The sequence below is a fragment of the Pieris brassicae genome, chromosome 1 (genome assembly GCF_905147105.1).
Source record: "Pieris brassicae chromosome 1, ilPieBrab1.1, whole genome shotgun sequence".
Taxonomy (NCBI): Eukaryota; Metazoa; Arthropoda; class Insecta; order Lepidoptera; family Pieridae; genus Pieris; species Pieris brassicae.
Window position 1 is genome coordinate 9,423,520 of NC_059665.1, and position 13,909 is coordinate 9,437,428.

General features: G+C 32.9%; 1 protein-coding gene across 3 annotated transcripts in view; it reads left to right on the forward strand.

Moving 5' to 3' along the window:
* Positions 1–283: 283 nt before the first annotated feature.
* Positions 284–13,909, forward strand: part of LOC123713374 (FMRFamide receptor-like) — a 75,116-nt gene continuing 61,490 nt past the window's right edge. For 2 of the 3 annotated variants that reach the window (XM_045667002.1, XM_045667017.1), the window contains exon 1: positions 284–522. The gene's annotated coding sequence lies outside the window, so the exon portion shown is untranslated. Of the gene's footprint in view, positions 546–13,909 lie in introns of all 3 variants that reach the window. The other variant, XM_045667010.1, reaches the window with a different exon arrangement.

A 13,909-nucleotide genomic window follows, 5' to 3' on the forward strand; every position in this document is an offset into this window, starting at 1 on the left:
TGTCTTTGTACAGGTTCCTGATTTTACTTAGATCATTTTTATCGAGACCGGAGTTTAACGATTTATGAGGACATAATAGGACATAATAACTAACTTTGGCAAAAGCTTTGAAATCGTTAATATAGATACGAGTTGCTCATAAGAATTAGCATCATATTATAGGCACGAGTTTTGTAACTTGGCGGTCGACAACCGTTTCACTGAATTTTAGTTGGGTACTGCGAACTGTGGCATCCGTTGATTGCGCACGGCGTAGACCAGTAGCAGTAATTGTGTAGCGGCGATGAGATGAGGCCGCGTCACCTTACCTCCAAAACTTAAGAAGATCATCGCGACTCGCGCTTTAAACAATTCGCTAATAGTGTGACCTTATGTTATCTAGATAATTAAAGTGTGTGAGAGTGTGTTGTGATAAAAAATTAAAATCGTGCTACGCGCGTACATCGTACATTGCTACCGACGTGCTACGAAGTGCAGGCTGCATGTCTGTTACTACGGTGACAACGAGTGAAGAAAGAAAGTGTTAGTACTCCATAAATAAAAAGGTTTGATACAACTAAACAAATAGTAGTAGTAACTAACATAAGGCATAATATAGGTAACACAATTTTTCAATAAAGTTTAAAGCAATGTACTAACATATATACATTTATTCGAAAATGGCGTAAATAAATTTTGTCCCCTAAAAATTAATAGCTAAATTCGTAAACTATGATAAAATTATTGTAATCTGTGGTATTATTCACTACAATATCTAGCAAAAGAAGTTGCTTTGTATTTGATCAGACATATTTAGATTTCAGTAACGGCTGATCAAATATTTGTGCTCACAAGCCAAGACTAGTAATTATTTATACACAAATACTTTTTATTAATTTTGGTATACTATATGTAATTGTATATATATTGAGCAGTGTTGGCCTAGTGGCTTCAAAGTACGACTCTCATCCCTGAGGTCGTAGGTTCGATCCCCGCCTGTGCACCAATGGATTTTCTTTCTATGTGCGCATTTAACATTAGCTCCGACGGAGAAGGAAAACATCGTGATGAAACCGGCTTGCCTTAGACCCAAAAAGTCGACGGCGTGTATCAGTCACAGAAGGCTGATCACCTACTTGCCTATTCGATTAAAAAATGATCATGAAACAGATACAGAAATCTGAGGCCCAGACCTAAAAAGGTTGTAGTGCCACTGATTTATTTATTTATATGTAATTGTATATTTACTATAATATCCGACGACCTAAGAAAAATGTCGCAGTAAAATTTAGCAATTAAAAACAGCACAAGAAATATCAAACGAAATTATTCCATAAAAACTTGCTTTTAATTAAAATATCTGCATTTACGGCTTAAACTTTTCTTGCAAAGCAAACGGAAACCTACTGCGATAACGTCCTTGTTTAGGCATCATCTATTGTCGCCGAACCAAAATGGTAACACATTAGGCCAAAACTATAGTGAAACTTACGGCTTTTTAGGTTTCATCACCTCATTTATTTTTTTAATTTATCGGCGGCGATTTTATTATAATCATTACTGTCCGAGAAAAATATAAAAATTGTTGTTCTGAAGAGCAGTATGAGCTTACTGGTTAAGCGTGAATTCTGTCTTTAGGTTGTGCGTTAAAATCCTAGCAGTGGGTCAATGGAGTTTTCATTCTATTTTAAGTAGTAGTGGTTAGTTAAAAGTTTGAAGTATATAAATATCTCAAGAATCACACAATAAAAATGTCAACGACACTGATGCAGAAATCTAGATTCTAGATTTATGTATTTAATTTTGCACAATGAATTCCTACTGAACATTTATGTAAATATTCGACATAATATATTAAAAGTCAATAATGTAATTATATCGATTCAAACCAATAAATTGTATTAAATTAAGTATACTCTGTCCCGACCTCTCAACCTTCATACTCTACAATCCATTATAATGAGACACAACTGATAATAATTATACGAAAATTAATCGATTGAATGTTTTACAAGATGATAAAGCTTTTTCGTGAGTAATGATGTTCGTGAAATTATAGGCACCTTAGTAATATTTAAAGTAATTAATTTTTTGCCTTCCTTGGACAGGAATTATTAAGGATTATGAGGTGTATGGCCTTTTGACTTCTAAAATTAACGAAACGAATAAACAATCATATGTATTGGTCAATGTGTGATTACAAAAACGTATTTAAGAGTGTTTTTTAGTCTATTAACGAAGAATGTATAGTGACCATCTAAAATTGGTAAATTTGATTGTTATTTACTTTGTAGATTCTCAATTTATTACAACAATAAATATTAAATATGCGAAAAAATTTGAATATAAAATTCTGCAAACAAGGGAAGGAAAAGGAGTGACCTAAGAATAGTCGCTCGAGATGAATTTGCATTTTTATCTATATTAGGGACGACTTCTTGATTGTCGGTTATGGTCAGATAGATAATTAAATTATATACCTATAGTATACTTATGTGGCTAAATATTTAGTACTAGCCAATTGGTTTCAGCGTGCTACGTGCTGATGGCGTTAATAAACAAAAAGATAAACAGATACTGGAGTGTCACATGACACTGGAGACAATAACCCTAACAAACAGAGTTACCCTACAGTGGATAAAGGGACACAACGGATCTCTCGGCAATGATGCTGCCGCCGAACTTGCGAAGTGAGACTCCGAAATGATGGCTGCTGGCCCGTATCCGCTCATTCCCTCGCCTATCTCGCAAGTGCGAACCTGGATTCGCCAAAAATCTGCAGAACTCAGTTATCAACTATGGTCGCGAAGCGCGGACTGCAGACTGTCTAAAATGGCTCTGCCAGCAGTTAACTCGCAATTGACAAAGTGACTTCTAAACCTAAACAGAACTAATCTCAAATAATAATAGGGACAATTACGAGCAGTTGCCTCCTTAATAAACATATTTCTGCGGTTTCTGCTATTATATCTTAGGTGCGACAGAAAGCTCTATGTGCAGAAGCTGTTTCAGCGCAGAGGAACCAACAACATGCAGAAATCTTCGGAACAGTGAGGTCGCTCCGTGAAGCCTGCAAAGTGCCCAGGAGGCTTCTGTGCTTTTGGAAGGAGTTAGGCTGGCTAAGTTAGTTAGAACTTTACGCACAATCGACCTATTGAGAGTCTAAGCACGGAAACTGAGTCCACAAACCAATAACCAATTCATTCTTTAACAACAGTATTGGTAAATATATACATCCAATATTCGTTAATTTATTAGCAATGTCAATGCTTCAATGTGTGCATGTGTGCACGCATTTGAAGACAAAGCAGGTGCATACATTGGTATACTGTCTTCTTTTATTTTTATAACTCGATTTTGAAGTTCAAGGGGATATAAAAACATAAAGTTATCCAAATTATAATTATTAAATTTAGACATTTTTACACCCAACGGCGGGCTGGTATTCGAGTAAAAACCTCAACAAACTTGTTGTACAAGGTTATTGAAGGAGTTAATTTTAAGATAGCCGTTTCATTAATTAAAAAGATGATTTATTCACTTCGTGATATATGAAGAAATAATATTCAAATGATACGGTCGCTTAGTTTTAAAATACAAGTCATTGTTTTGATCGAATTTATACAAAGGGCAAGTTCGAATATTACAACTATTTGACCCGAAAGTTCGACTGCGTATAGAATTATAAAATCATACGTTGTCTACGATAGCATTTTTATGTATTCTTTTGTGCCAGCCATTGTGAAAAAGGTATCACCAAAAGAGGTTTACTTTATACATATTATGCTCAGAAACAAAACACGGTAAGAAAACAAAAATCCATACAAATTTTCACGTTAACTTATCAAAATGGACCAATGCATGTCCTGGGGGAAAGAGGGAGCTGTGACGAGGCATATTGTATCAAACCACTCATAAAGCGATTTTAAATTAGTGTTTATTGTTTAAAATTCAGCCACTGTTTAATTTTTAAATATTTTTTTGCGCTTTTAATTATAAGCGACAATACTGGCAATCAACTATTTTCCGTGTTCAAATGAGATAAAAAAAACCTTTAAAATAGGTTTATAAAATGTTTCCACTTTTAAGGAATCACAGTAATATTGTAATCAGAGTATTACAAATCATTCATATTTAATTGTAATATACTTCCATGGCGTGTTAATATAAGTAGAGTTCCTACTTTTTATGTCGTAATGTCACTCATCTAACGATTCATTCATGGTACAGTTCGGACTAGATACAATTGTACGACAATGACCTTGGTGTCAAACAAAATGTATTACAACATTAACTGCTCTATTGTAAGAGCGATTTAAAGGATTTCGTACAACCGATTCACTAAATAATTGCCCAGTTAAAAGAAATGTCATCTTACAATAACACCCTATTTCGATAGCTCTTTCAATGTCCAAATATATATATTTACGTCAAAAATCATACTTACTGAGTATTATATTTTTATATATACTCTTTATATTATATAATATTAATACATTTTTGAGTTTGCACTTATCAACAGTAAAACTTATCAACGTTTCCTTTTATGTAATTTTATGACATATTTAATTAATAATATATTTGGCGGTGCGCATCACGACCTTGGATTCTTATTTAGCAAAATCTGTTGTTTGATACTTTAGAATAGAAAATAGTTATATTTCAGAGAAAGTCTTCATCTTGCGATCAGCGAGTATGTAACTCCAATTACTTAATGCATTTGTTAACAAGACCAGCGCAATAAAACATTTTTTTTTTATGTAATAGCAGGCAAACGGGCAAGAGGCTCACCTCATGTGAAGCGATACCGCCGCCCATGGACACTCACATTGCCAGAAGCCTCGCGAGTGCGTTGCCGGCATTATTATACTTCATAAATATTAATGGATGTCCACAAAGTGAAAGCCACCAAAAACCACGAGTATGTGTTTAAACTATGGAAGTATCCTATTTCAATCGAGAGGATTCATTATATTATTTACAGAACAATTAACAAATAAGTCTTCTAATAAATTATTTTTTGCAAATATTACACAAATATAATACTATTATTATTTATTAATGAGATAAATAAATAAAGACGGTGATTTCTAGTTCTATTTTGTGCAAACGATGAAGAAAACTGCGTGATATATGATCAAAAAATCGATGGCACGTGTCAGAGACAAAAGGTGTAAGTGAAAAATGAACTAGAAACGACATAGATATCTGAAGGGGATATTTTTTATAGAGTTCAGTTATTCTATTAGTCATATAAATCTATGGTAATGTTTTAAAATTATCTTTTCACCAACTTATGTTATTGTCTATTACAATGTTTGGCTCAATCTCGCCATCTGGATGCCGAGGTCTATTTTCAGCCGATTATGATAATCATATCTGTACATAATGTTAAATGTCGCTTAGCACATCTAATTTGTTCTTTTACAATTTTAAACTCAAAATAAACAAATTATTAAACGTGTATAAGCAAATAGAGACTTGTTTTTTGTTTGTTTAGAATCAAAATATTCGATTATTTAATAATAAATAAAACTGATATTTCGTCTGTGTGTAGATCATAGCAATTTAAAGAATATCAGACTCTCCGCATCAGAACCTATAATTATTAATCAATTCTTTATTTAATTGGTTTCTGTTTTTATTGAATAAATATTTTTACCCTTTTTGTTCTAATATACTGTAGTATTTACGGTTGATTACACAATGTATGTACATTAAGGTACTATAGTTAACTACGAAGTAGTACTGCGCATACAAATTCACTCAAAAATGAGGAATCCGGTTTAATTTAAATGTAAAACGTTCGGCGTTCGCCAGATTACATCTAATAAATATAATTAAGAACTTGTTTGGAAGTGCGAATATTTAATTCCTACTCATAAATTGACGTCAGTGGACGCCAATAGCGGAATAACAATATGATGTTATTCGTTATTTAGTTTTAGTCGACCTCGAGCCAAATATTATTTATAGGTATAAGAAAAAGTTACAAGTTAGATATAGACGAATTTTTATCTGTGTCTTTAGTACTTTTAATTTGTATTTTTTTGAGACGAATATTCTCTAACGACTGCCAAAACGCAATTGTCAAATAAGTTTTTTTAAATGAGTAGTAGTACTCGAGTAAACCAAAGACAATTTTTTGTTTGTTTTTAAAATAGAGTAATTATTATTTTAGAGTATTTTTGGTCACTTATAAGTCTCTAGTTTTTAATTATAATTGTCGCTTATAATAAATGTTATTTATGCAAATAAATATGTTATTATCAACTTAGGTGACAAGTGATATTTGTCGATAGTTTTTGCATTGCAGAAAAGCAATAATAAATTGAATTTAGTCACAACGTATAATATTCTTATCAGGGCGATACCGAAGCTTCGATTACGATAAGGATAATAAAAAGCTTAATATTGTTTTTTTTATGTTTATATTCGGTTTATATGATAAACCTTCAAATAAAGCAGTATTTTAATACTAACTGATCCGGCAAATGATGTTCTGATGAACTATGATCTCGACCAGTGAGACTTCAAGATTTCTACAGTAATAATAGCGATACATTATATAGTGTTGAAAAATAAAATAATTAGACCAAAAATAACAATTTGGGGTGGGCCATTTATGGATAAAAATGTTTCAAAATGTGATAAGTCAAAAATCATTTATTTATATCGGTAACACAATGTACACTTATGAACGTCATAAAAGCAATATACATTAAATGCTTCTATTTTTACATTTACTGCCAGTTCTCCAATCAAGGGCATAAAAGGGAAGATAAGAACTGGCAATAAACTCTCTGCCACTCTTTTCAATTGCCAATTTTTTTTTGTATTATGTATTTACAATCTATTCTCGGACTTCTAGAACATCCATACACAAAAATCGATAAAGCGGACGATGGATCGATTGGCCATAATCAATTTGATTTAATTAATATAGAAAAAGATTTTTTTCAATTATTAATATATAAGGCTTATTAAATTTACTATTAGTAAATGCGCATATATTTTCTCGAATAAACGGTTTAATTTGAAACAGAGTGAAGTCTATTTTAAAACACTAACTAAAAATCTTGTATTTTGTATTCTCTGAAATACTACAAAGTTTCACCCTTAAAGAAGAAGAATGTTCGAAAATCACGACATCAAAGCAACAAGGACCCTGCGGACTTTAAGAACAACTTATTTTATTTCTTTCCGTTCGGTTTTTCCGTAACTTACCCAAAAAAGTAAATATTTTTAAATCAATTTTGATAATAGCTTATAAATAAAACTCGTTTAAACAGTCTTGTTGTGGATTTTCGATGTTATCGTATTAAAATATAATTGTGAAAAAGGGCTATAATTCTGATGAGCACGGACAAAATTTAACTCTTGACAAAAATATTATTTTGATTTGAAACGAGTAATCCTGCTTTTGAGTACAATATTATACCTACAGAAGATATCCGTCATTGCTTAGATTGCTGCTGTACTGTTACAAGGAAGTATCAAGGAATATATTTTCCGACTGCTAAGTTTACTTTGGGGAATTGTAGATCAGAATTAGCGTCAATGCCTTTAATTTTGGTTCCAGCAATCTTTATTTATTTTTATGAGCCCTACAAAACGGAAACCCGGGCGCGGAAGTAATTCGTAAATATCTTTAATTTTATAGCATGAGTCTGGATGCTCAATTTTTGTGTAAAAATTTAATTAATTTTTTTTTCTTTTTCAGGTAAAAATTTTAATTCACAAGACACACAGAAGTGACTCAGGGCAATATTAAAAAAAATCTAATATATTATCGTAAAATCGAATTACGCTGCAATTCATTCTGTTTTAACGCATTTATAACACAGAACATCGAAATAATATACATCTGTCAGTCTGTCATTTGTATAGCCAATGACATACAAATCTTTACTAATCTGTAGCTTTGCTAGATTTAGCGCCATTCATACGTTTTATCGCATTGACCTTTTGTTAATTATAACTTCAATTTCAATACAATAAAGCAGGTAGTTCGCGTATAACTTGAATATTTATAAATAATATTCTTGTAGCATGAGGCTGTATATAAGTAAGGCTGAATCAGTCAAGCCTTTAGTAAAGCTTCGTCGCGTCTCGATACTGTTGTCTTAGCTGCTGATTGCTCTCCGCCGCTCGGCTAAGTTTACTATCGGGACTTCAATTAACTGAACGAGTTAATTCAGATAATTAAAACGAGATCAGAATAGTGGTAAGAAGAAAAACAAAGATATCGTCGCAAAATGTCACTCTCAAATTTTATTTGACCAACAACTAAAATACTTGTATTATTTTTAATTATAAAACTAACATATGGTATAGTTCTGACACTGACAGACTAAATATTTGAATTGGTAATATTGGATCACATTTTTAAGACTGATTTTAAAATATTATTTTACTAGGTACTAACTTTTAAACAGACATTTGAAGGTACCTCTTTTCTATAGTATTATTATTCAATTCAAATTTTATTTACATATTTTCTGATACGGACGTCTATCTTTGACATGTCGACTGAGCACTGACGTATAAATAGATGCAGCGCTTAGCGACAAATAATTGACGTGACCTTTACATTCGTGAGTAATGTCACTTGTAAATTAATATAATTTTCTATACAACTTGAACAGCCAAAAGCAAATCGTAAAAAGTCACACACCATTCTGATCCACTTCACTTAATTGTAATTTATAGGCAAGTAGATGTTCCTTCCAACCTTCCCACCGGAAACAATCAAGTGAACCGGAACAACCAAACAATCCTTAGAGAATTATGCTGGAGCCTCAGTACATTACGATTGTTTTCGTCAAGTATTCATCAATACGGTAATGTCTATTTACAGCTCCAACTAATCGAATTTGCATAAAATTTGGTGGTCGTTCCGAATACTTCCACGGAGCGCCAGAATTTTTACAAATTATTGTAACTTCCGATTAACTTTTTTTTGCTGTTCGTGTACTATTTGTTTTTACGCTATATAAACCAAATATACAGTGAATGACAAAATGAGTGAAGAATATATCACAATTACATAATATATATATGTATATTTAATAGTTTAACTACAAAATTATATTGAATTTGTATTACGATTTACGGTTTAATAATTTACATATGTGAACACAAACTGGCTATTGTTCTAAATAAATGTTAAATTTCAATAATTACGGCATTTAATTGGAGCCCTCGTGTTAGGCCGCTTCAGTACAGATTAAATGAATTGGAAATCAATATGGGTAATTTACTTTCACATTCGATTGTAATAGAGAATTACCCCTACGAATAATGAAAAGTTAATATAAATAAAAAGATGTTATTATACTATATATTGGTTATCATATTTTAATGCATACACTTTAAAATGTCAAATTTCTTTGTACGTTTAATGATCAGAGTTGGTCTAGTTAGTGGCTTAAGCGACTCTCAATCCTGAGGTCGTGCGTTCGAACCCCAGCCAACTAATGCATTTTTCTATCTTTGTTCGCATCTAATACTGACTCACTGAGCGACATATTTTAGACACAGAAGATTGATTACCTAGTTATATAAAAATGATCAAAGAGACGGATATTAATTTGGATTTTCAGATAAAATGTGCATTAAACCCAATTATTATACAAATCTAACAATAATTTATAATCAATCAAATCAGTTTTATCAATGTTTTTACTCAATAAAGCACTATACGTCTTTTTTCATTACATTTTAATTAGTTAAAAATATATTATTGCATCTGTTGTTAACAACAATTTCAAGCCGCATCTTAAGATACGAATTTACGAAGATACGAATAAAGAACTGAAACTGAATTCACGGGTAAAGCCCCAAGCCATAGTAAATATTAACTAGACCATTTTCCTCCGCTTGTTATTGTTTTAACAACTGCACCTCTGGACTCAGTTACTAAAGAACATTTGCCAACATTATGGTATTGAATGAGCAGTTCAAAGAGACTACCAGCGGATTTACAGCTACTCAGTAGGTAGTACTTATGACGCCATAAACATCGGTATATTATACAACAGTAATACTTTGAAATATTGTATAGCTGGCGGACGTAAGGAAATCTAATATAATACTCAGTATGCTTCTTGAAGCGTTATATGAGTAAGTTGAGGACTTTGAGATAAGTTAGTAGATTGTCCGTCGTCTTAACACGGTAGAACAATGGAGGAACATTCCGATGCTTGGTCTCATTCTATGTTGAAAACTTCAATGGAAATGCTCTATTCTTGATTAATACCACCGCACTACGGTCCTTTTCCTTTTAATGATTGGTCTAAGAAATAAATGACATGAACGACGAATATTGTGGTTCACTAATCCTACTTCTTTCTGTAAAACCAAATAGTTATTTGCTGATTTTTTTTCTCTTCAGGATTTCTGCAATTATGTATTTTATTCCTTGCTTTTTTGAAATGTCCTTGTTCTAATTTATAACATATTTGTCGTTTTGTCATTGTATATTATTTTAGAACTTAAAAATAACTGAAAATCTCGTAGTCTCTAAAGTCATAGGTTCGAACACCGGCTGTCTACTTTTATAGGTTCATTCATCAGTGTCTTTGATACATACATAAATACATAGTTACTTGTATGTTTACATTTTGAGTCTAATTTAAAGTGCTTATAGTTAGTGAACAATACTAGCTCAAAAGCTATTTTCTATTAGGTATAGTAAAATATGAATACTTTAAATGGATTTCGCACTTGACACTCGTCTCGTGCCCATGCTTAGCATAATGGCAGTCATATTTGACAAACTGTGTAACATGTCACAACCACAACCCCGCCTCTTCTCTACCAAACATAACTCATTAGAGATGAGATTGTGTGAGATGAGTAGTTATACTGATGCCCTCCATTCAAATAACTCTGATAACCATAATTATGTACATAAATTAATTATGTATGTATCTCAAACATAATTAAATTGATGTAATTCAATTAGGACTATAAATTAGAAACAGCTTCCGAGATTTACTATACAAATTCTGACCAAGTTTTAGCCTTTAAATCGAATAATAATCTAGTAGCGCTATAATCCAATATGGGTCTTGGCCATAGATTGCGTCCGCCGGATGATCAGCCTTTTGACACATGTCGTCGATTTTTGGATTTAAGACATGACGGTATTACCACTATATTTTCTTTACAGTACGAGTGAGATTAAGATGGCATATAATAGAGACAGAAAGTCCGTTGCTTTGAACCGGGAATCAAGACTACGACCTCAGTTATGAGATTTGCACGCTGAATTGACTAGGCGAACACTACTCATCCTCATCCTTGAATAATATGTATTTAGAAAGTCTGAAATGTGTACGAAAAGTTATATAATAAATTGTAGCAAGACGTTTTTTACTGTAACTTCTATATAAAGTACAAAAGCAAAAATAAAATGAAAAATTTTTGGAGGTGGAAAATTTCCGCTTAATCTTAATCTTAGTATGCCGCCGGAATGCCCGTTTTAAACCCCTACACATTCGAACATTTTATGACTTAATAAAACGGAGAAAGACGATTTTTTCATCTTAATTGATGTCGGAAATAGGTCATTACGGAACTGAGCTACGGCCCTCGAAGACAATAAAGTTATTCGCCACTCCGCCGTTACACGTTAGATAAATGATTCACAGCTACAAACGTTAATCATGCGTGTAGCGGGAATTGAGAACGATTCAGAGATATTCTACCTACTACCAGTCATAAGTTCTGTTACAAATGAAAATACATTTATTTGTAATGAAGTAATGTAATATTATTAACATATTTATTAAGTCTAAGTCTCAGGAATAAAAAATCAATTCGCCATGGCGGCCACATTTGGCTTTTATCTGTTTGGCCACGAATCTATGGATTTACGCACCGTTTCCAGGTGAAATTACGCCACTGCTTGCTCCAGAGATTTTTTAGGAGACTCAATATCGCCGTGTCGTTTGGAGCAGGCCATGTCCTCTATAACTGACCATAATTTGTTGGCTAAAGAGTTGAGGTCTGGGCTAGATAAGCGCCAGTCTTCAGGTCTTATAAAATCCGGAACGTTGGTTTCAAGGCTGGGGAGTTCGCGCCTTCGATAACCAGGTGCAGAATCCTACTGGAAAGTCCACGGTATATTTGTAAAAAGACTATTGCTGAGAGGTTTCACAACATGATCTAAGATATCTTGGTACACTTTGGCTGAGTTTTCACATCCGCCATCGCTGAACGCAGGATGATGACCACGTTGTACCTTGCCGACCACATGAACCGCTTCTTTAGAACAGTGCGCGTAAATTTTACAATTTCTTGTTCACCTGCGTATCGCGACAGAAGAGGTTTTGATCGATCATGTCCTGTATATCGACGATAAGCAACGAGCTTCAAGTCTTGTTTTTTAATACGCGATAGAGTCCTAGCGGTCTTCATTTTTGCGATAAGACTTTTTGCTTCCTAATAGGCTTTCGACGAATTATGGCTTTAACAGCATTAACAGCCTATGTAGTTCTAACAGCACGTGGCCGCCCCGATCGTTACTGGTCTTCGACAGATGAAGTGTTGTTGTATCTGTTTATAGTACGATATAAGAACATACGGCTAATACCAAGCTTTTGAAGTGTCTGGAATATGACCGTCGATCACTGCAATCCTATTTCCTTTAACACCCTATTCCATAGTGTAATATAATAATAAGCACGAAACAAAAATTTAATGGCGCAAAATCGAAAGAAGTTTTGATAATAATATACGTGTACCTAATTCACAATGATTAATAATTTGAATAAATGAAAAGTTTTTATGTAACAGTATTTATGGCTAGACTAGTTACACTGTATAATACTACAAAATACATTTGAAATAGTATTTTGTAGAATTAGCTACGGTAACATGATAAATAATTGGTTGATTTCACCCGCTGTAGTTTAGTATGTAAAGAATTAGTTCGCCCTTAATTAATATGCCGGATGCCTAAATGGCTTATATCCAATATAATCTGTATACAATATAGCACTCTTTCTCATAGTCATTATTACTAAAGTTAGTTCTTGAAATTAAACATACTTCCGTGTTACAATAATATAAAGGGTAGTTATATTTTATTCGTCCTTAAATAAATAATAATCCAGGGGCGCTAAAATCTTTGCCGAAGATTGATTCCCTTTCTTTATCATTGTATAGACAAGTAGATCATGCATGACGCCAGTATTCTTGGATTAGGCGGTCCGGCAACAAAGGAGTGGTGGCCAAATATAATAAATAGTCACTCTTTTTCTGTCGAATTTTACAATAATTAAATTGTTGAGAAAGCAATTATATCTTTTTTTATTATTAAAGTGTCTATTGTGGGCCTCCACAAAAGAAGGCTAAGGTTAAGATCGCCTAAAGATTAAACATGCAGGTTTTCTCACGATATTTGCCTTCATCGTATAAGAAAGTGTTAATTGCGTACATTTAAAAAATCCATTGGTGCACAGATCACTATTTGAATGCGTGATCTTTGACAGGGTATTATTAGACACACTTTATTAGCTTGCTCCAATATGTTTTCAGAACACGTTTTAAATTGACTGTAAAGTAAGACTTGGTGATGATCACGAGATCAATGCATGAACAATCGAATTTGGACTGACTTTATAAGTTTTATAGGTAAATTATAAATAGCACTGCAATAAAATTAAGACAGTGCGCGTTAGTGAAATGTCATGCGCGTGACCCAGTTTCGGGTGACAGCCGTGCGCAGTGACACACGCGAGTTCTCTGAAAAATATTTATACAATGTCACGACACGACATTGAACATGTATTTTTAAATAAGCCATTTTGTGTATTTGTGTGTGCAAAGAATTTCACACCTCTGCGGATGAATGTGATAGCAAGATAGCTTTTAAAAAAATATTTATCCCATGGGTGTCTTAATTGTTTATATGTTTTGA